The sequence below is a fragment of the Mustela lutreola genome, chromosome 2 (assembly GCF_030435805.1).
Source record: "Mustela lutreola isolate mMusLut2 chromosome 2, mMusLut2.pri, whole genome shotgun sequence".
Classification (NCBI taxonomy): domain Eukaryota; kingdom Metazoa; phylum Chordata; class Mammalia; order Carnivora; family Mustelidae; genus Mustela; species Mustela lutreola.
This window is the reverse complement of record NC_081291.1, coordinates 176,873,079-176,893,082: the sequence shown is the minus strand read 5'-3', so window position 1 is coordinate 176,893,082 and position 20,004 is coordinate 176,873,079. Positions and strand designations below refer to the sequence as shown.

Sequence of the window (20,004 nt, the reverse complement as noted above, 5' to 3'; positions counted from 1 at the left end):
GCCTAGATTACTATAATATCTCGTCTCCCAGTTCTGAGTTTCTTGGACAAATTGGACATCATGAAGCCAATCTTGAGCAGCTCATCTAGTCTCTCTGAGCCAATAGACCTTTTGTTCAATAGGAGAAGAGCATAGAATAGATAAGTTTCATTTTGATTCATGAGACTAAGATTCTAGTTCCCAGACATCTTCAAGATGGAGATGGAGGGCACTTGGGTGGCTCAGTTGGTTAGGTGACTGTCTTCAGCTCAGGTCATGATCCCAGAGTCCTGGGATCGAGTCCCTCATCGAGCTCCCTGCTCCCTGGGGAGTCTGCTTCTCCCTCTGACCTTCTCCTCTCTTATGCTCTCTCACTGTCTCTCTGTCAAATAAATAAATAAAATCATAAAAAAAAAAAGATGGAGATGGAATTTGGAGGTCATTGCTGCTAAAATCAAAAGAACTTAAGCTAGATTAAACGTTTCTTTGTTATTTTACCACTTGGCATCTTGTTTTCTTTACTGCTGAGGTACCAGGGTCATTGCCTGCTATTTGTTGGCCATCTAAGACCTTTTTACCGGGTGCCTGGGTGATTCAGTGGGTTAAAACCTCTGCTTTCAGCTCAGGTCAAGATCTCAGGGTCCTGGGATCAAGCCCCGAATCAGGGTCTCTGCTCAGCAGAGAGCCTGCTTCCCCCCCATCCCCCTGCCTCTCTGCCTACTTGTGATCTCTGTCAAATAAAGAAATAAAAATCTTTAAAAATTTTTTTTAATTAAAAAATTTTAAAAAATAAATAAATAAAACCTTTTTGCCCCAAGACTCCACCTCTGCTCTAGTTGTTCCCAAATAATAGCCAGTATTTCTTCCCCTTTTTCCCTGTCTCCCCAGTTTTAAAAAATATATAAAAGTTTACAATTGGCCCCATCCTTAATAATGATTTGACTAAACCATTAAAAATGTGAGTGGCTTATTGCTTTATATCTGAATAGCTGTATTATTACTATAAGTGTAATTATTAAAATATCTGAAATTTACTACTTAATTCAAAGAATAGTGGTCTTAACTTTCATATATGTATTTGGATGGATAGATAGATAGATAGATAGGAAATTTATAAACCAAATTTAAAGACTCCTGAACTTCTACCCACCCTGAACAACTAGCACCTTAGGTATAGGGATGAATACTTTCTGGTCCAAAGTTTGACAGTCTTTTTTAGAAGTTATTTTAAGGATTATTTTAATTTGGAAGCATGACTTTTTCATTTAAAAAAAAGAGGGAGTGCGCCTGGGTGGCTCAGTGGGTTAAGCCTCTGCCTTCAGCTCAGGTCATGATCTCAGGGTCCTGGGATTAAAACCCTCATCAGGCACTTTGCTCACCAAGGAGCCTGCTTCCTCCTCCCCCTCTGCCTGCCTCTCTGCCTACTTGTGGTCTCTCTCTCTCTCTCTCTCTGTCAAATAACTAAATAAAATCTTAAAAAAAAAAAAAAAAAGTCAAGGGCATCTCCGTGGTTCAGTCAGTGAAGTGTGCAACTCTTGATTTCGGTTCAGGTCACGATCTCAGGGTTGTAAGATTGAGCACCGCGTCAGGTTCCGCAGTAGACATGGAGCCTGCTTGGGATTTTCTCTCTCCCTCTCCTTCTGCCCTCTCTCTCTCTCTCTTTTTCTTTCCCTCTGTTACTGAAGAAAAAAAGTTGACTCACCAGTTTTTTGGTTTTGATTTTGTTTGGGGGGTTGTTGTTGGTTGGTTTTTTTTTTTTTTTTCCAATTTATAAGGTCCCAGGAAAAGAAGTCAGCCTACTTAAAACCTCATCAAAACTCTGGGCTTCAGCGCACAGAGGAAAACTAATTTTTAAAAGCATCTCACCACTTCTTTCTGTAAAGAGGGCTCCAGTTAAAAAGATAAACTGATTTTTCTCTGTTATTTGAAGTATGGGTAAGAAACCTAATCAAGTGTTGAAATCTCTCCACTGGTTTCCCTCAAGAGTAAAAAATAAATAATGTTGATGATAACCATTGCCATAACTATATGCTCACACCTTGGACAGGAAAATGTGCTTCTAATCCTCTTAAAACTCAACTTCGTAAATCAGGTAGAACCTTCATAAATCAGGTAGAAGAGCCCTTGTCTTATTTTTGTTTTGTTTTTGTTTTGTTCCTTCTGATTTCAGAGATCTTAGAGGAAAGGACATTTTAGATGTGAGTTTGAGTCTGTTATAAACCTTAAGGAGCCACCTTTTCTTTCTAGAGTTACTGGATTTTCTTCTGAGAATGTTATTAGGATATGGTAGATTGGAAAGACAGAGGATGTATCAAAATAAACATTTTATGAGCTTCTGCTTTGCAGTTTAATTTACAAAGTAGACAAAACCTTTGAGTATTTCCTGTATATCTTAAGGGACAAATTTGTCACCAGTTCTCCAGCCCCACTGCCCTTCTTTTTCCAACTACCCACCGCCCCCCCCAACACATACACATACTTTTTTGCTCTTGTTGTTTTTAACATTAAAGCCACTTATCAGATGTGGGACTGGTGTGTATGTTTGCAAGCACCATGCTGGATTAAGTATGCTGTAATTTATTGTCTTAATTTGTGGTATATAAACCATTTTTCTTTTTTTCTTTTTTTTAATGTTTTAACAAGTGCAGCCCAATACTAAATATGGAGAAGTTAAAAAACCCCTTGGCACTCTAGAGGATAGAAGTCCCTGGAGTGGAGGAAGGGAGACAAGCAGAAGGCTTGGAAAATGCTTACAGCCCTAAAGAAACTTGCAATTTCCACTGGCTGATTTTCTTTAACCTCGTATTCACTGAGAGCGTGTTGATAGATCATATTCATACATAGGAAATTTTTAGTAAGTTCCATGTTGCCATCTACATAAGATTTATTTTACCAAACAACAATTTTTAAAAGAAATTCAGCAGTTAGATTTTCACACATTAAGTAGGCTGGTAGAGGGCATATTTGAACCAAAAAAAATTAAAAACCTAAATAAACAAACGTGTTCCTGTCACTAGTCGTATATGCATGGAATATCAATATGTTAACATATGCATAGCAGAATGTGTGATAGAAGGAAAAACAAGACATGGTTCTTGTTTTCTGGTAAGTCTGATAAGTTTGAGAACCATGAACTCAAATGACATGAGATAGAATATTGAAATTGATATCATTGATCTATACATTGAGGAATCTACTTGATGTTATGTGTTAATGGCAAGTAAATGTGGATCGCTGGCCTGCTGCTACTCACAGTGTTGTCTGAGTACGGGCTGCATCAGCATCAGATATGAGGATTCTCAGGCCCCAACCCCAGACCTACTGAATTCAAATCTCCGGGGGCGTGTGACCCAGCAACCGGTGTTTCAAGAGGTTTCTAAGTTTTAGAGTCTCCCAGCTAATTCTTAGCATTAAGTTTGAGAACCATTGTTCTAACTTCAGTTCCCAAGCTGTTCCAGTCCTCATGGTGGGCATTATCATCCAAAGTGACAAGTGAGGAGTGGGAAATCAGAGAGATAAGTAACTTTGCTAAAAGCCGTATTGCTAACATTATAGCAGTCTAGATTCAATACGAGTTCTGTTGTACCATTTCATAAATCTATACTCCTTCTATTCCTGCTATCTCATCCTAGAAATTGTTGTCAAATGTAAAAGCCATTTTTCTAAAGATTCCATCTTAGTTTTCAACTTTTCATATTACTCTTTCTCCCTAACTAAAAAGGTACTCACTTTAATTATTTTACCACTGCTGTAATGCCCATGGCTGTCATCATTCTGATGCTGACTTGCAAATTACACTTTTGGTTTGTTTTCCTTGCCATGTCATCATCATATGGGTCATTTAGTATCACCAGTGACCATGCTCTTATTCCTAATCAGTCCACCAGCATGTCAGTATGTATTCAGATTTGGCATGGGGATTGCTTGATTCAGCAGCACATATACTAAGATTTGGCATGGGGAACAAAACATCATTTTTGAAGTTTAATTGAATTTAAAAATAAGTATTTATTGTCCATCCATTTGCCTAATACCATGCTCAGCACTAGCCTTTATTTTGAGAATGTGTTTCTTGGAGCAGCAGGATATGGACCTTCTGCGTCTGAAATGCTGAGGATAAGGCCTTGTAGTCATCTTTAAAAGTCATTCAGATGATTCTAATGCATATTAAAGTTTGAGAACCACTGCTGTAAGAGACATGAGAAATTAGAGATGTGGTCTTTACACTTAAAGAGATTATCATCCATTGTATCTTGCCCACTTGTCAGAGACTAAATTCAGACTAGGGTTTCTAATAGCTAAGAACTGATGGGAGTATCATGGTTTTGCTTTACTGTGTCTCCAAGATTCAGAAATGCCTCCTGCAGCTCTTTGTGGGTTTTTTTTTTTCCTTCCTCTTTTAATGAAAGTCAATCATTCATTTATAAAACCATTTACAGAAACTTCAGTATGTTTCAGATGGCAATTACATTTTTTTCTCTCTCCAGGGGTCCCAGTTGCAAAGAATTCTTAAAGAACAGAATTGTTTTGTTTATGTAGGCAGTCATTTGCCATGTGGGGAGCTTGAAAACAGACTAAATAAATGGTTTTGATAGTGATGTCATGGATAGTGGTGATTAAAGCAAGGATAATGCAGAAAGCTGTGCTTCTTAAACAGCCCAGGCTGAGACCAATGCCTGAAATTCTGGGTCAGTTTGTAGATTTTTGTGTGATTATATTTATAGCGAGTTATTCCTTGTTTTCTCTCAGGATATTCTGCTTCAAAGAGAAGTCTGTCTTCTTCAGAGAAAGACCCAAAATGTGTATGCCACGTAGATTGCCTGCTCAAGTGTGCTCTGTATACAGAAGGACAGGCCCAGACTATGATTAGGTTATCAGCTAGAGGATCTCTAAAATGTACACTCTGGAAGCACCAGTCACATAGAATACAGGAGCTTTGCCTCTCAGTGGCCCTGCATACATTATCAAATCTCATTTCTGAGCAGGGATATTTCCAGGGATCACGGTTGAGCTAAATTAGGGGATCCCTATTCAGAGTGAATTATACTAACCCTTTCACTTCTTATCCTTTCTCAGCATTGTCACATTTCAAGTTATTTGGGCCTCTCCTGTGTGCCAGGTAAGAGTATAGGGAGAATGTGATGCTTATACCTTGGATAGCTTGTTACTAAGCGGCCTGGTAAGAGTTCTAATGTATAAAAAAGGTCAAGGCTTTTGTAATATCTGTTGAATCCTGGGATCTGATTCATCCCATTCCTCCATTGGTATACATAACTGAGAACAGTGGTTTGCAAATAAAGTTTGACCTAAAGTCACTTCATCCAAAATGCTGTTAGATCATCTGAATTTTGAAGCTATGTTATTCAAATACATATTTTTTTCAATGCTAATACAAGCCCTTATGGTGAGGGAAGAACACCTAGAATTCACAAGATTATCTGGCTATCCAAGTCAGTAGTATACCAGTTTGTATAATAAACTGATCAATGATTAACTAGTTTAAAACCTGTGTACTAGGCACTGAGTAGGGGATGAATAGTAATTTAAAATACAGCCCTTGTGGCCGCTCCCCAAACCTTAAACCATATGAGCTTCTATTTCAAAGAGGCTTTGTTGGCCATCCAGGAAGCTTCTATGTTTAGTATGACCGAGAAGCACTATATAGAAGCATGATATAGCAAACAAATAAAACCAAAGCTGTCCCTACACCCTGCAACTCATTTGTGCCTTTATGTCACTCTCTATCCCAGTGACCCAAAGGCCTCACCAAGGATCCTTGAAGGACCTCTTCAACACAATTCAAAATTCCCAAGAGGTCCTAGAAGGAAGATAACTCTTAAGTCAAAAAGACATTGCTCTACAACTAATGATGAGAATTTTGGAATAACTTCTTCATAAAATTGTGGCCAATTAAGTGGAGCTGGTGTAAAAAATGCAAGGCAACTAGAAAAATGCACACTTAATCAAAGAAATACCATTTTTCATATATCAAATTGGCAAATTTTGTTAATGATCGTACCTGGTATTGACAAAGATATAGGGAAAGAGGTGCTTTTGCACATTGCTATAGGGAGTATAAATTTCCCTTAAAATAATTTCAAAATGTTATCATAAAGCTAAGTGGATGGGTGAGTGGAGGAAAAACAGAGTTATAGATAGAATATCTTTGACCCAGCAATTGCATTTTAAGGTATTTATCCCAAATAAATCATAGGAGACATGTATAAAGATTTAGCTACAAGGCTGTTTATCACACTATTGTTTATAACACTAAAAAACTAGACACAGTTAGCATAGGGCTGAAACTCTGTATGCATTGGATCAATACTACTTAATCCCTTCCACCTAATCTGGAACCCCCATCCACTGCTGCTCCCACCACCATTCCTCCCCAGTGCAACCAGTAAGAAAACCATGGCTAAAAATGTTAAGTAACATCTCCAAAAATCAACCAGCCAAGATGAACAGCAGTATTTCAGTGTTTTAAAGAATTCTGTGCTGGTTACTGCTTTTTCTCTATTTCATTATAATCAAGAATGACTTGTGCAGCTTCATAATCCCTTATCTTCAGTACTGAAATCCAAAAGTACAAGTCTGTGAAGTAGTTTTATACAAACTCATTTGACAACAAAACTTGATCTGAATTGACACAAGTTTATTTAGAGTCTAACCAGTTAGTGTGAAAATAAATATATCTTATTGCAAGAATGTTAATGTTTAATTAGTGGGTGCTGCCCAGGAACTTGCTGGCAGTGTTATGTAACGCATAATGTATGTACCATTTCACCTTTCTAAAATCTGAAAACTTCTCAGACACATGTGGCCCAGGAATTTCTTATGAGACATTGTGGACCTCTAGTTTCTTCTTCAGTGAGGAGAAATCAGCACACCTGTTCATTATGAAATGAACAGTGCTTAGGATATGGATTAATTTCTCTTTAACATTCCAGGGATAGAACCTAGTGCTTTATGTGAAAATGAAAGTTTCTTTAGCCACACTTTTTTCTTAGATGTTTCTAGTTTAGGTGGTTACTATGTTGGGACCAGATATTTAATGTTCTCCTAAAGTGGGTTAATTATGAGAATAGATTCAACTTCATCTAGAAAGAACAACTTCATCTAGAAAAACACTTACAGTGTTCTCTTAAAGATAATGAAAAAACCACCCAGCTTTTAGAGGTCATGATTCAGATGACCTGGCTATTAAAATGGACATTCAAGAGCTATATTTTATGTTCTTTATCTTAATGCTTTTATTTCCTGTTTGGACATTTCAAAGGAGACACTTAATGTATGACTGGACTATGAATGGCTAGGACATCAAGAAAGATGAGCAGGGCTTTCCCTTTCTTTGTGAACTTACCGGTACAGAGATCAGTGTTTCTCAGTGTTCTGTGTATACTGGAAAGAGTGAAGACTCTTCTTTCTGTGAATTCATAGATTGTCTATGGGTAATCCATAAAACAAAGAAACAAAGTTCAGCTCTCTCCACCCTCACCCAGCAGGTGGCACTGTTAAATAGAGGGATATGGTAGCGCGGTGAGCTGCTTTTCTGCTCCACAAATCCAGTTACAACCTTAGCAAGTACCCACATGTTTTTGGCGCTTACTGTGTATCAATTGAAATATTTGAAAGTCTTCTAGTTCAATACCTCAAACAAGTTTTGTTTAATTTCATTTCCAGCCTTCTGTAAAGCTCTAGCTTCCTTTATGATTGGCAGTGTCAAGTGCTCACTCTTTGACTCTAGCGTTAGCACAATCACTGTAGTCCTTTATAAAAGTAAACTTCTTTTTCTGCACCTGGATGTTAGAATGAATTCTTTCTTCCCATTTGTAGGGAAGGTTACACTCTCATCTTCCAGGTTTTGGCCCCATTACCCCTTCTGCTTGGGAAAGAATCCACTACCTACTTGAATGATTTAACCAGTTTGTGGGACAGCATCCTTAAATGAGCCAACCATTAGCTGCCCATTCAGCTACCCCAACTCAAGAGAAGTAAAAGATTAAGAAAAAGGGAAGAAATAGCCAGTTGTGTCTCCCAGACCTTTCTTTTTGGAAAGACACTTTCCTCTTGTCCTCTGAGAGCAGTATTTTAGAGTTCTGACACAGCAGGCAGTTGAACCAGTGTTATAGTCTAAGGACTAGTGATTCCTTCAGGCTGCAGTCTCATGGGGCACCAGACAGTTTTTGCTTATAAGAACTTTCACTTCGTTTTCACAGACATTAATAGTTTCCTGGCACTGCCTTTCAGGAAATGTCGTCATGGTCTGGAGGAACCAATAAAAATACAAGTAACCTGTTTTGACAGATCTCTTTTGTGCCAGAAATTTCAGAATTGGAGGGGAGGGTGGGTGATGAACCAGTCCATTTGTGAAGGTGTAAGGAAAAATCGTGGATTTGCCATAAGAGAGAGAGGTGATACCTGCCCTGACGTGAAATATAGAGAGCTCTGAAGCTGTAAAGGAGTTCCAGCTCATTTAGGCAAAGTTTAAAAAAAAAATCTGGTTTGATAGAATAATTCAAGTCTATAGTACAATGGGAGATTTTTTTCCTTTTTTTCCTTCTCATTTCAAATAGTACTTAACTCTTTTGATCCTCAAATAGAAAACTCATGCATTAGAAATTAACCTTTGATTTTGGATGGATACATAGTACTGCCATAATGTATGCAGAAAAGAGGCCGTGGCTTTGGCTTTTTTTTGGGGGGGGGGAGTTAAGATTACTTTTTCAACCTCTATACCCAACATGGGTATAGAGGCCACTCCAAGAGGCCATGGGTTTGGATAATTATTACCAAGTGGCTAACATTAGATGCTCTTTACTTATCCCTGATATGGCCAGAGCAAAGATCTGCATCCCATTAATTTGAGAAAACTTTAATGTTGCTCTAGGACATTAATTGGAATTAGTTCTGGGGGGTGATCAGCTGTTTCCCTCTTGAAAGTTTTTGAGAGAAGTTGGTCACCATAATACTAAAAGAATGTAGTGTAAATAAAATTCATAAAATACTTCAGAAATGATTACTTGCTTTTTTTTAAAGATTTTATTTATTCAATAGAGCACTCGTCCACCCACACACAGAAGGAGGGAGGGGCAGAGGGATTTTTTAATTTTTTAATTAAAAAAAACCTTCCATTTGTTTTTAAAGAGAAGCTGCTCTTTTTCTTGGTTGAACTAGCACTTACAAATTTCCTTTTTATGTCAAGTCTTTATAATTGCCCCTCTTTCAGACATACCACTACTGATTTACGTTGGGGAAGTAGAAAAAGAAATTGATTTTGTTTCACCCACTCTATCTTTTAATTAAAAACCTGCTTTTGCTACACAGCTATTTGGATATGATGGAGAAACTTGCAGGTCAAGAAGAAAGTCAGAACAGGGATCACCATCTCCTACTCCCTGGAGGGAACTCTCAATACACGTTCTGTCCGTGCTAAGACTATCAGCCTTTCCCATCTTGCTGTACCTGGTGCCAACCTGAGAAAAGCAGTCTAAGTAGCTATTATTCTCTTCCTAAGACCCCCACTGTTTCCAAGCATTCACTAAAACTAGGAACAAAAGTTCAGAAAAGCCCAAAGGTTTGAATCTTCCTTACTACTGATTCTAGTCAGAGCCAAGTCCCAACTTCTATGTCCTAGGGCCAGATTTTGAGGCTAACCCAAAACAGATCTTTCTGGGTAGGCCTTTTTCTCACCCGTATCAAAACTGCCCTCTCTTGACCAAGGCTGTTTCTTCCCAAGTGCTCCATATCTACCTTTCCCTTCTGATTTCACTTCTCATCATCCTCTTTATCCTGCCCAGTCTCTTTTCCTATTAGCTGTCTCTGGCTCTTGGTTTCCTCCTAAAAAGAGCCGCTATGTGAAAACTTTCAACCTGGAGAGGTGATTAAAATTCTTAAGGTTCACACTCATCGGGGGCCCAACTGCATTATTTCTTAGGTGTGAACGTAAGAAATCTGACCTGTCAATCGGGTGTCTTCAGGGTGGCTTTACCGTATAAACTAATTAATTGCATTTTTACAATTTGGTATCTTGATCCACAGATTGAAACTGAAATACAGAGAACTCTTATCTGCAGTGGTTCATGGACTTTTTCCCTATGGCAAGCTAATAAGCACCTGTCAGGATAAAATTCACCTCTGATGGCCTTAGGGACTGTCATTGTTCCAGATGAACAAGGTGGATTTACCACTCTTTTCAGCATTGCACAGACCATATTTTAGGACTGTGGACTAGGCATTAAGCTATGAACTGAAGGTTCACTGATCTTCACTTCAAATCTCATGTGCCAAGATCCTTCAGGTCTTATTTCTTCAACCCATGAATTATTTGGTGAGGAATGGAATGTGCCTAGAATTGATGAAGACAGTTTTCTCAGTGGCCACCTGCCCAGTTGGTTCCCTGCATTTCCAAATCCAGTCTTACTGGAGCATGGTCCTGAGAGCTCTCCTGGACTCAAGGTCAGGACTTAAATAACCAGAGTTCCCTCTGGCTGGCTTCTAGGCTTCTCTTCTACCTGTGGTCCTGGTTTCTTATTTTCTTTAGTGACTGATTCTATTGACTCAGTGTTTTGAATGATGCAAGGAAAAGTTTGCTGACCCCTACTATAGCATAGTGAAGCAAGCTTTCAAATCACTAATGTGCACATTTAAATACAAGTGAGGTAATTTTTATTTGCAGTTTCCTGGAAACTGTTGGTAGGAGGGAAATGGGGAAGGGGGGATTAGAGGTGGCGTATAGACCTAGACTAAGAAAACAGGAATCTTGAGGTTTTTCCTTTAGACCTTTAGTTCATATTGGGCCAAGGGTACAAGCATGGATTCTGTAAGTATCTCCATTTGGTGCATTTTGTTGGGGCATCACAAAGGTGGGGAAATTTTCAGTGCCAAGCACTGACCTCAAGGCATCCTGGGAAATGACCTGCTGGTCTCCCTACTAACTTGACAGCCAGTGTCCACTTTAACATTTGAAGTAGAGAGCAGGGTACATGCTGGGCAAAACTTCCCTTTTGGTATCTGTGTGGGTTTTGGAACTAGGAAAACTTTATTAAGTATACTTTCAGCTCACTTACTCTTCTTAAACTTGCATCCTTTTTCTTTTAAAGCCCTAGAGTTCAGCATTCCTTTTCTTCCCTTTGCCCACTGATGTTCTCACACATAGAGGAAATAGTGGTTTTCCTGTTTTCTTTCTGGGGGCATTTCGAGTACTGTGGTTCTCCTTTCATTTTCTCAGTCCTGCATGTGAGTAAAAGCAAGTTGTCTTCACAGTTAACTACAGGAAAAGATTCATGGGGGCTCTTTTTTCCTTTTATTTTTGCCTTCCCTCCTCCTCAACTGGAAAATATGAGGCAGATCCTGTTTATGTATGCTGTAACCTCAAAAGGGGCTGATATGCTGTTGTCATTAAAGAAGAATCCAGAGCTGTTTATCCTGCAGAGGAGTACCAGAGCTCTTAAATTGGAAAGCCCTTCTCTGGGCCCTCCAGGCAGACTGTGGGGAGCTCTTTGCTGCTCTCTCAAAGCTGCTCCAAAATGTATGGCAAAGATTTCTGCTACTGAATCTTCTCCCTGCATTCTGGAAACAGACACAAATGTTCATGTTGTGACTTCGTAAGAAATCAGGGACCTTCTTCCTTTGTATTAACTTTTTCTTTGAAATGTGTTTTCCAGAGGCCTTTTCCACTCTAAAATGTAACTTGAATGCATAATCTTCCTTCCATTCTCTTCTCTATGGATGTTTTATCATGTTCCAGAAATCCTTTTGAAGTCCATTCTATGGCCAGTGAGTTTGGCAAATTGTAATAAAGTGAACTTTTCTTTTTCCTGAAAACTAGTAAAAAGTGCTTTGGGAATATATCTTTCTTTTGAAGTTACATTCCCAATCTTTTTTTCTCTGCATGTCAAACATAGATGCTCTTTTATAATAATGAGTTTTTAAATAAAGCTGCATTTATAGCATATTTTAACCTATTATATTTTTCATGAATTATTTTACTGATCTGTGTTAGTTCTGTTTTGTTTTGGTTTCCCTTGAGGTCAAATCCATATTCCCATTATAGTATTAGGAACTATCAAACCAGAAATGGCCAACCTGAAACACACTCTGGCCAACTCTTTCTAAAAGACACCATATCACTGCAGCATGATTGCTTCTTAAGTAATAAATTAATCATGAGATGAGAGCACTATCCAGAACAAGCCACGTACTGTCATAGAAAAAGTTGCTGAGACTACCTATAGTCTGGTTCTCATCCCTGTCTTTCACCCTGTAGGAATAAAAGGTTTATGATAATAAGGCAGAGATTTCACATTTTTAAGGAAGCTTAGATATGAGGAAGGACCAAAATGTACTCTTTTTTTTTTTTTTAAGATTTTATCCATTTGTCAGAGAGAGGGAGAGAGCACAAGCAGGGGAGTGACGGAGGAGGAGGGGGAGAAGCTGGCTCCCCACTGACCAAGGAGCCCAAAACAGGACTCCATCCCAGGATCCTGAGATCACAACCCTAGCCGAAAGCAGAAGCTTAACTGAGCTACCCAGGCATCCCACCAAGAGATCTCTTTATAAAGTAAAGCTAAATTTATTCAGTTTTAACTTCAGTAAGGAAGCACACTAAAACATTTTGACAGTGTCTCTGAAAGGGAAAAAAATAAGTGGAATATTTATTATGTTTTCAATTTGGGATCATACGATTAGAGTTTCAAGGTAGAGAACTTATTAGGATTGACAAAGTTTGTGATATTTTGTTGTTGTTGTTTCGCCTTGGTGAACACATGAACAGCCATGTTAAAGTGAGTTTTAAAATGAAGCTATATTTGATAAGTAGTTGACAAGTTGTCCAACTGACTGGACTACTTCATCTGATAAATCTATCTGTAAGAATTTCCTTAAAGAAACAGTAAATTCATTTACTCTTTGAACCTCTCTTCCTTTTCTAAATTCTCTTTCCATGGACACTTTATTATACTTTTAAAAATCTTTATTTTTCCTGATAGTCAAAGTAAAAGAAGTCAGAAGTTAAATCCACTATAAATCAGGGGCGCCTGGGTGACTCAATCATTAAGCATCTGTCTTTGGCTCAGGTCATGATCCCAAGGCTCTGGGATGGAGCCCCACATTGGGCTCCCTGCTCTGTTGGAGGCCTGCTTCTCCCTTTCTTACTCCCCCTGCTTGTGTTCCCTCTCTTGCTGTGTCTCTGTCAAATAAATAGAATCTTTAAAAAATAAAAAATAAATCCATTATAAATCAGAGAATCTAAAAAGTAGTGGAATTATAAAACTGTCACATGATTATGGAGTTAGGAAGATGGGGGGTTCAGTTTAATTTATTTAAAACCCTGAGTAGCAGTTCTTGAGTTGTTGAAATAGTAAGTTTGTGAGAGTTGAAAAACTGTAAGAAAAACCTTTGCATACATAACATCCTGTGGTTCTCTTTCTCTGCTTTACATGGCACTTATGTTTAAAAATAATTTAGGGTTTGGAAAATGGATCTTCATGGTGCCATCACTCTGGTGGTCCAGAGGGAACATTTCCATTTACCCTTCTCATGTCCATCTCTTCTAAGATGGCAGATTCAGAAGTAGGACCAAGAAGGTCTCAACCATTCCTAAAATCACTCTTTTAAGATGAACTTCAGCAAGACCAACGGGATTAAGCCAAACCTATTAATTAGCCTAAGGTTCTTCTTAGGACCAGTTTCTCTGTCTTTTTCCTTCTAAGTGTCTCGGGTGTTTTGCAGGAGGGTGTGGGGGAAGACAATGCAACAGACTGAAGGCCTTTCTGTTCAGACTATGATTTAACTTCACACGTGTAAATATTATGTCATCTTAATCAGATGTTAGTCGTTTCTGACTCCTGCTTCTGCCCGAGTTTTTCCTTTCTACTTCCTATCTAATCTTTGTTCTCTATTTTCTTTCATCTTCCATTCCTTATTACCCAAGAATTAAATGAAGCAGTGTATAGATTATGAATTAAATTCTCAGGGGAAAAAAAATGCAGTATGATAAAGGCAATTTGGGAGGATTTGGGAAGAGTTTCATTCCAGGCTAATGGTAATAGTCTTGGACCAGGAACTGGGACTCATTGGTGCCTTGGGCATCCTATCTCTCTGGACCTTAGATCCCTTCTCTATAGAAGAAGGCCCTTAAACTCAGCAAGCTTCTCAGGCCAGTACCCCTTGGGTATTAGGATTCCGGAGGGCTGTATTAGTAGGAGCTGAGAAATCTTTCTTAACAAGCTCTCCAGGCAGTTCTGAGTTAGCTGACCCTCAGACCTCACCTTGAAGACATCAAACTGGATCATCTCAAAGATTACTCCTTCTCTAAAATTTTATGACTGTAAGGCTTCTTTCAACTACATGGCTTTCCAAAAGGCTGATGGTTCTGGTTAATTCACTTTTTCATCTGCCATATGCCTAACTAAAATATATTTGTTAATAATCTTTCCTGAAACACCCTTAAATTGTAAACAGGGGTGACTGGCTGGCTCAGTTGGAAGAATATGTGACTCTTTTTTTTTTTTTTTTTTTTTTAAGATTTTGTTTATTCATTTGAGAGAGCGATCACAAGTAAGCAGAGAGGCAGGTGGAGAGAGCGGGGGAAGCAGGCTCTCTGCTATGCAGAGAGCCTGATGTGGGGCTCAATCCCAGGACCCTGAGATCATGACCTGGGCCAAAAGCAGAGGCTTAATCCCCTGAGCCACCCAGGTGCCCAGAGCATGTGACTCTTGATCTCAGGGTCGTGAGTTCAAGCCCCATGCTGGATCTCTACATCCATTATGGGGCTCAGATTCACAACCCTGGGAACAAGAGTCACATGCTCTTACAACTGAGCCAGCCAGGTGCCCCAACAATAATGTTGATCAGAGTTAAATACCTCTTTTGTCACTGCCCAGCAGAGTTAACTCTATTTCATTCCTTGATTCTCTCATCATATGCCTATATCCATTAGTTTTTTTTTGTTTCCCTTCTAAAGGTCTCTCATATGCTTTTCATCTTTCAGAAAGACTGTTGAAATCCAAAGCAGAAGTCCAGGGGCTTACACTCTTGAACCCAAGAACTGAGTTGTTTTTACTCACCATTTTTGGCTGTTTTATTTTGTTTGTTTGTTTGCTTGTTTGTGTTTGGTTTTGTTTTTTATTTAACCACTGTCAGCATTTGCTGAAACCCTCTCACAGCAGCTTGACATAGACTTTATATTTTGCTATTTCTGTTGCATTGCAAAATCTATCTATTCAATGGGTTACAGTATCTATCCAGTTGCTTTTGACATGATTTTGAGGTTCCATCCAGAGAATGTCAATCTTCTGAGTAATTTTTTTCCAGGATGCTTGGACATCATTGTATTTTGCTGGACTGAACTCCATGTGTACTCTACTATCGGTATTTTTAATCCCACAGATCTGTTAATATTGTTTGGCCCCATTTCTGTCTCTCCTCCCATCTCCACATTTATGAAGTGCCATTTGAGGAACTTATTAATGTAATGTCTACTCAAGTTTCTGAGATTTTTCTCAATAGGCATTATGCAGACAGTGTTTTACAGCTCTGCTATTCTTATTGCATCTTACACAATTAAAGATACTACAAACAGGGGCGCCTGGGTGACTGAGTGGGTTAAGCTTCTGCCTTCGGCTCATGTCTTGATCTCAAGGTTCTGGGATCGAGTCCTGCATCGGGCTCTCTGCTTGACGAGGAGCCTGCTTCTTCCTCTCTCTCTGCTTCTCTCTGCTTGCCTCTCTGCCTACTTGTAATCTCTCTCTGTCAAATAAATAAATAAAATCTTTTAAAAAAAAAAAAAAAGGATACTACAAACAAAGCATACTTTTCAAATTACAGTCCAGGCAGGAGATGCCTGAAGAAGACCTCTTGCTGTTCCATGTAGAAATCAAAACTCTCATTTACACAGACACAGACACACACACACACACACACACAGAGGGAAAAGAAGAGCTCTCATTTACTTAGAGAGGACTTAACAAGGCTGGCCAGAGGACGCTTACATAAGCTTGTTTGCAAATTCTGGTTAGGTCTCCCAAGGTCACAGACAGCTGTGTTTTGAAATTTGCGCCTTTTGAAAGAAAGAAGAGTGGATGCTGGAATAGTTCTTACATGACATGCAAAGACTTTGAGAAAAACAGATATTCAGACATTGAATGTCTGTGACAACACACCATTATGCAGAGACTCTGCTATTATCCCTGTGAGTGCCCAGTGATGCATGGTATTTTTAAGTAGATCCTGAGGAAAGGATTGAAGTCTGCTCTCTCTTACAATCCAAGAAGCAGAAATGTTTGCACCTCTCTTAGAGTGTTTTGGGGGCAGCAACCAGATTTTAAAAATAAAAGCATTCAAACAAGTAGGTTGGATTAAGCCTTAATAAAAAGTTAATGCAAGGCAGTATAAATTCAAGATAAAGAGGATTTAAGTAAATTGAGAGAGGGGAAGAATAACGTTCCAGGTAAAAGAACTATATATAAGATAATCTTTGGGACACCTCGGTCGCTTAGTCTGTTAAGCTCCCAGTTCCTGATTTTGGCTTGGATGATGATCTCATGGGTCGTGGGATCAAGTCCTGCATTGGACTCCACACTCAGTGGGTCTTCTTGAAGATTCTCTCCTTCTGCCCCTTACCTCACTCGCTCTCTCCGTTTTTCTCTCTGTCTCTCTAACATAAATAAATAAATATTTAACAAAATTTTTTTAAAAAGATAACCTTTATCCCTGAGAGTTAACTTGGAATGTTGATAATACAGAACAAAATAAGTTCATTAAGAATAATAAATCTTGGGACGCCTGGGTGGCTCAGTTGGTTGGACGACTGCCTTCTGCTCAGGTCATGATCCTGGAGTCCCGGGATCACGTCCCACATCGGGCTCCCAGCTCCATGGGGAGTCTTCTTCTCTCTGACCTTCTCCTCGCTCATGCTCTCTCTCACTGTCTCTCAAATAAATAAATAAAATCTTTTAAAAAAATTAAATTAAAAAATTTTAAAAAAGAATAATAAATCTGCTTTGTTGAGAGTTTTTATCACAAATAGATGTTGTACTTTTTCAGATACACTTTTTGCATGTATTGAGATGATTATATGACTTTTATCCTTTTTTCTTGATAATGTGCTATATCATGTTGATTGATTTGTCAATATTGAGAAGTTTTTTTTTAAAGAACCATAAGGAATTGTTAAAATAAATATTTGTGAAACCCAGTTTCATTTATTCAGACTCTAAAGTAGAATGTCAGTAGTATAATGTCCAGATAAAAGATTGTTAAATTATACTAACAGTATCAAATTGTGCTATTTAGTATTTAGAATTGGACTTTTTTTTTTTTTAAGATTTTTGTTTATTTATTTATTTGTTCTAGAGAGAGAGCACACAAGCAGGGGAAGGGGCAGGCAGAAGGAGTAGCTGGCTTCTGCTGAGCAGGAAATCTGTTGTGGGACTCAATCCCTGGACCACAGGATCATGACCTGAGCAGAAGGCATAGGCTTAATCGACTGAGCCACCCAGATGCCCCCTAAAGTATGGGTTTAGAATACAAATTTGTTTTAGGCCTGTGTTTGCAAAAGGTAGTTACATATTTCTGTCATTCTTTCATTCAAGAAGTAGCTATTGAGCATCTTGGATGAGGAAGGTGTTGTTCTAGGCACTGTCAACAGCCAATGTTATATCCATTAGTCTTGCTGATATTCTAACCCCTCATTGAAGCTCCCTAAATTTAGAAGAGTGGCAGGATTCCAGACCACTTTCATGGTCCATAGTCCTTTCTCAGGATGGAGCTTCACTCTCTCGGGATTGGGGTTACTGGGAGTCCAACTGGTCTTAACACAAGAGATGAAGATTTTTTAGTACAATTTATAATCCAACATTTTTCATAATCCTTGCCTGTCTCCTACCTGATCTTAATCAACCCTGATGCAGTTAAAGAAGACTTTCTTTGTTGTTGTTAGCAATAAAGGTGAGAACAGTGGATTACCTTTCATATAAAACTGGTTGTATACCACCACTCATCATTAACTAACCAATATACTGATGGTTAATTTTATGTCCTTGGAAACCTAACAGTATTCATTGAATACCCAATATCATGCTCTTGGGCAGACTTTATCTTATCTTTCAACTTCAGCCACTTAAAAGTGGCACCCCATATCTCCCATTTATATTTGTATAGAAAGATCTCTTTGTAGGTAAATTAGGGATTAGCAGCTCATGAAGATCCTGATTTGGGCTGAGATCTTGGGTTCTGTACCCTAACTGTTGCCTCCTTAAAGCCTACATGCAAATGTAATTTGATTTTATTAAATAGCCCCTGATTGGGAACCATTTGAGAGTATGACGCATGGCGTTTTTATACTTAAGACTATTTTATTTGAAAACGAACTGCCCCAGTGTCTTATGATATTCCCTCTCCATCTTTGAAAAAAGTACTGAATAACATTCTGAAAGTATAATTACACAGGACTGGCAAGCTTCTAGATAGACATTTTTAGTTATACTGAATCTTTAGAATGGAGTTGCAAAATACAAGAGCATCTTGCTTCTCATTTTGTTGTTTTATAACAAGCCAAGAATGTTATTGTTAAACTGGGAAGTCATGTACAATAAAATGTGCTGTGTAGAATTCACAGAATGGAATCCATGTTATTTAATGTTCTGAAACTGCATATGTAAAAGATAAATACTACTTATTACTTATATAATTCATAGACAAGAATTTGCAAATACAGTATAGCAAAAACTAAAAGGAGCTCTCTTTGCTATTAGGGAGACCTTTGTCTTTATCATTACAATTAGGAAACTCACTCATTAAACTTATGTAGCTTAAGGCTGGCAATTCGTTGATGGTTTTTATTCTCTTCTATCAGTAAGATATGTCTTAGAGAAGATGGCTCATAGTATCTGGGTGAGGCATGAGCCAGCTATAAAGGCTTTTAACAGAACCATGGCGTTCATATTTCTGGTCAGAAGAATGCAGCTCTGGGAAAGAGTCCCCCAGGATAACTACTTTTAGTCACATAGTTAAGTTCCAACAGATTTTCTTTAGAGACTCTTTATAGACACCACAAACATACCCATTTTTTATACATTTGCTTAAATTTATTGTTACATATTTCTGTTTCTGTGAGGTCCACAAATGTCACAAAATCTGCTTGTCAGCATGATAGTCAAAGACTTAACCTTGTTGACTTAAGACACCACCTAGTTTGAAGAGATATAATTCACCCCTTGTGGTTTATTTTATGAGAATAACCATTGCACATTCCAAATTCTATAGAATTAGCTTGCCTGAGGTTTTGAAATAAGAATAAATGGAGAAGTCTGGCCCTTGTGGTTTTAATGTTTAAAAAAGTTAAAGTTTAATCTAGTAATTTGGAATGTATATGTTTGACTAGCTGTATTTATGAAATTACAATTCTTTACCAGCAATTTAAAACTCTAAAAAGTTATGTGTGGGTTTTATTGTTCAGGGTCAGAGATGTTGGCAGTCAGTACTTGAGAGGATCAACGTTGTCTAGAACATGATTCAGAGAATTTTAACAGAATCTCAAGAATGCTTGGGGTGCCTGGGTAGCTCAGTTGGTTGAATGTTAGACTCTTGGTTTTGGCTCAGTTCAGGATCTCAGAGCCAGGGGATCAAGCCCCAAGTTGAGCTCCAGGCACAGTGTCGAGTCTGCTTGGATTCTCTCCCCTTATACTCTTCTCCCCACTCATGTGCGTGCTCTCTCTCTCTCTCTCTAAAATAAGTAAATAAAATCTTTAAAAAAAAAATAGTGCTTGAACCTGTAGCTACTTTTTTTTGTAAGCCTTTACCAAAGGCTTTACCAAGCCTTTACTTAGTTAATTGCCAAAAGATTATTTTAGTTGGATAGCTCCCAAAGTTTGTTTTCTCAAAGTATTTTGCCTGGTGGCATTAGCATTACCTGGAACTTGTTAGAAATGAAAAATTGGGGCCCAGCCCCAGAAACTCTAGGAGTGAGTCCCATCATAAACCTTTATTTTAACAAGTTCTCCAGGTACTTCTGACACACACCAA

General features: G+C 38.4%; 1 protein-coding gene across 5 annotated transcripts in view; it reads left to right on the top strand.

Annotated features, from left to right (window-relative positions):
* The window catches only part of CMSS1 (cms1 ribosomal small subunit homolog), a 383,625-nt gene that overhangs the window by 260,169 nt on the left and 103,452 nt on the right, over nt 1-20,004 (top strand). Inside the window, exon 2 of one of the 5 annotated variants that reach the window (XM_059164365.1) lies at nt 5,056-5,098. The exons of the other annotated variants lie outside the window; for them this stretch is intronic. The gene's annotated coding sequence lies outside the window, so the exon portion shown is untranslated. The remainder of the gene's footprint in view (nt 1-5,055; nt 5,099-20,004) is intronic. 5 annotated transcript variants of the gene reach the window in all.